This window comes from Microtus ochrogaster, linkage group LG1 (assembly GCF_000317375.1).
Source record: "Microtus ochrogaster isolate Prairie Vole_2 linkage group LG1, MicOch1.0, whole genome shotgun sequence".
NCBI lineage: Eukaryota > Metazoa > Chordata > Mammalia > Rodentia > Cricetidae > Microtus > Microtus ochrogaster.
The window spans coordinates 6,516,851-6,520,334 of NC_022027.1; the positions used below are offsets into that span (position 1 = coordinate 6,516,851).

A 3,484-nucleotide genomic window follows, 5' to 3' on the forward strand; every position below is an offset into this window, starting at 1 on the left:
CTGTCTGGCTGTCCTCTGGCTCACCTAGTTCCTCCTCCTCGTGAAGGAGGTGGGAGAGAAGTGGAGGCTATGTGATTGGCACACTCCTCCCCCTCCCCTTTTCTCTTCTCTTCCCTCACATCTTTAAAGTATGGAAGCAGAAAGGACCTGTATTTTCCTACACTGAGGAACTCAGGTGACAATGGGAGGGATGGTTAGAGCTAAAGAGAACGAAGCAGTGGGGAAGGAAGGTAAAGAGGCTACTCAGCCTCCTCCTGGAAGGGCAAAGAAGAGCCAGAGTTCAGTGTTTGTATGGCTGGGCTGAGCTGGCTAGCCTCCAGTTTCCAGCTATTCCTCAGGCTAAAGGCCTGTATAGCAGTAGAGCCTCTTTTATGCCCTTGTCATGGACCTGGGATGGGTTTGAGTCAGAAATCTGAATGAGAAGGCCACTAGATCCTTTCTTGGCCTCACAGACCAAACCCCATGGAGATCCCAGCCTTCGCTGTCCTCCACTTCTGCTCTGGAGAGACTATGCGGGGACCATGCACTACTGAGCCTGCGATGGGGATGCAGGCAGACAGGCCCACTTTCTAGTCCTCTGTCCCAAACACAGACTATTGAATATACTGACCCCGAGCCTAGGGAGGTTTTAACTTCAACCTGCCCACGCCTATAGGGTTCCAGTATGGATACTGTAGGCAACCTTCCCATTTTACAGTTTTGAATACCCCAATGAAAAAAGAAGTTAATGACAGTGATTTCCTTTTGCACTGTTTACCACCACAATTCAGTCCAAGAAGGGACTGGTAAGCTTTCTCATTTGAGTTTGGGGATGCTTCTCAGCCAAGTCCTTAGGATACAGTGGGCGAGCCCAGGCTTCTTCCCCATCTTGACCATGCTGATGCGTGTGGTCCACATACACATATATTAAACCTGCACTGCCGGGTCTGCCCCCTTTTTTGAGTTTTTTAGCATTAACTTATTGCCTAGGTCAGAGCAGGGGTGGGAGGGGATTGCCACAGTGAAGGGAGTGGCAGAGCCAGATTGTTACATAGCCCAAACAGAGAAGAAAGCATTAAGACCAAATCCTAATAAACATTAAATTTACATGCAAGCTCAGAGACTATTTAGAGGAAGTCGAAGGTAGGAGCTTCTAGGATGTGGAAGCAAAGCCTCACAGGGAGGGGAGGACCAGTGTCAAAAGAGAGAAGTCAGGCAGGCTAGTACCCCATCAACCCCTAGCCCAATCTGCTCATCCCCTCTGCCTTAGCATACACACCTCCAAGACTCCAGTTTTGCCTTAAAGGTCCTTTCTAAGTCTCCCTAGTCCTGCCTGACTTCTCCTTTAAGAAAAGAGCTCTTGTACAGCTGGGAGAAAGGAAATAAGCACAAACCATCTTTCCATCTGGGATGGTATAGGGGAGCCGGAGCAAGATGGAGCTTTCCTCATGGGAGAGGCCGGGGAAGAGAGGGTGTGCTTTTCAGCAGTTTCTCTATACGGCAAAACCCCCCAGACTTCAAACAGACTAACCTGCCTGGGAGACTGCCTACACTGCTACCCGGACTTTAAACAGACTAACCTGCCTGGGAGATTGACTACACTGCTACCCGGGAGCTGCTGTCAGGTTGGCCCTGCCTGGGCTCCACTGTCTGCAGCCTGCACAGCCTTGCTCAAACCCTGGAATAAAGGTGACTGACTAAGAAAAACAAACCACAACAAACAAAAAACAAAGCAAAGTACGGTGGGGTGATGATATTTAACCAGGCACAAACGGCCTGGGGAGCAACAGGCCCTCTCTGGCCTAAACTAGACTAAACCAGCTATCTGAGCCTGCACTGTGGTTACTTCCGCCTGAGCTAACCTAGGTCTGCCAAGGCCAGCAAAAATTGTGAAGCCATGAGACAAGATGACCTAAACCAGGCTCCAGCCACCACAAAAGACGACCTGGTACCAGCGCTGCAGCTTCCCCTGCCCCAGGTGGGGGGAAGGTATATAAGGCTTTCACCTTTTTGAAGAAACTGAGCTTGTTGCATTCAGCCTGGCTCCTGACCAGGCGTCTACGCACCCCATTCCCCAAGAGGCAGCTGGGTGGGACAAAGCAACATCTGGCGTCCAAACAGGGTGTGGCCCTGGTATAGGCATCAGGGTCATTTTTCTTGTCGCTGATATCCTGCTTAAAGTCTTTAGTTTTGCCTGTTTCTGCTGTCACCACTTTCACTTTGGTCTGTCCATCCTGTTCTGCCTCCTTCTCTCATCTGCAGTGTGCTGAGACGCCCACTTCTTGGTGTTTGATGGTGAATTAGCCCCAATGTGTTGTATATGTTCTTGGTCACACCCTGGGTAAGTGCTGAGACCCCTCTTCCTCTCTGCTGTTTGTCTGTACCAGTGAACAGGGAGGCACACTTTCTCTGACCCAGTTCACCCGGCACTTCCATATAAAGACTGACCCCCCGCTCCCAGGGAGTGGAATCAAAGGCTGACCTCCAAACATCATCCTTGTCCAGAGACACTGTTTGGGCATATGGCCATGGCCTAACAAACTACAGAAATATACAAAGAATTCAAGAAACTGGTCATCAAAAGAATAAATAATCCAATAAAAAATGGAGTACAGACCTAAACAGAGAACTCTCAACAGATTAATCTAAATGGCTGAAAGACACTTAAGGAAATGTTCAACATCCTAAGCCATCAGAGAAATGCAAATCAAAACAACTCTGAGATTCCATCTTATACCTGTAAGAATGGCCAAAATCAAAAACACTGATGACAACTTATGCTGGAGAGGATGTGGGGTAAAGGGAACACTCCTGCATTGCTGGTGGGAATGCAAGCTGGTACAACCACTTTGGATATCAGTATGGCAATTTCTCAGAAAATTAGGAAACAACCTTCCTCCAGACCCAGTAATACCACTTTTGGGTATATATCCAAAGGATGCTCAATCGTGCCACAACTATGTTCATAGCAGCTTTGTTTGTCATAGCCAAAACCTGGAAACAACCTAAATGCCTTCAACCAAAGAATGGATAAAGAAAATATGGTACATTTATACAATGGAGTACTACACAGCAGAAAAAAATGACATCTTAAATGTTGCAGGAAAACGGATGGAGCTAGAAAACATTATTTTGAGTGAGGTAACCCAGACCCAGAAAGACAATTATCACATGCTCTCACTCATAGGTAGTTTTTAAACATAAAGAAAAGAAACCAGCCCACAAATCACAATTCCAGAGAACCTAGACAATGAGGACCCTAAAAGAGACATATATAGATCTAATGTACATGGGAAGTAGAAAAAGACAAGCTCTTCTGAGTAAACTGGGAGCATGGGGACCTTGGGAGAGGGTTGGGGGGGAGAGGAGAGGCAGGGAGGGGAGCAGAGAAAAATGTAGAGCTCAATAAAAAGAAGAAGAAGAAGAAGAGGAAGAGGAAGAGGAAGAGGAAGAGGAAGAGGAAGAGGAAGAAGAAGAAGAAGAAGAAGAAGAAGAAGAAGAAGAA

The 3,484-nt window shown here is 47.3% G+C and overlaps 1 protein-coding gene across 2 annotated transcripts in view; it reads right to left on the minus strand.

Moving 5' to 3' along the window:
* The window catches only part of Acyp2 (acylphosphatase 2), a 175,371-nt gene that overhangs the window by 73,551 nt on the left and 98,336 nt on the right, over positions 1–3,484 (minus strand). The gene's annotated exons all lie outside the window — the stretch shown is intronic.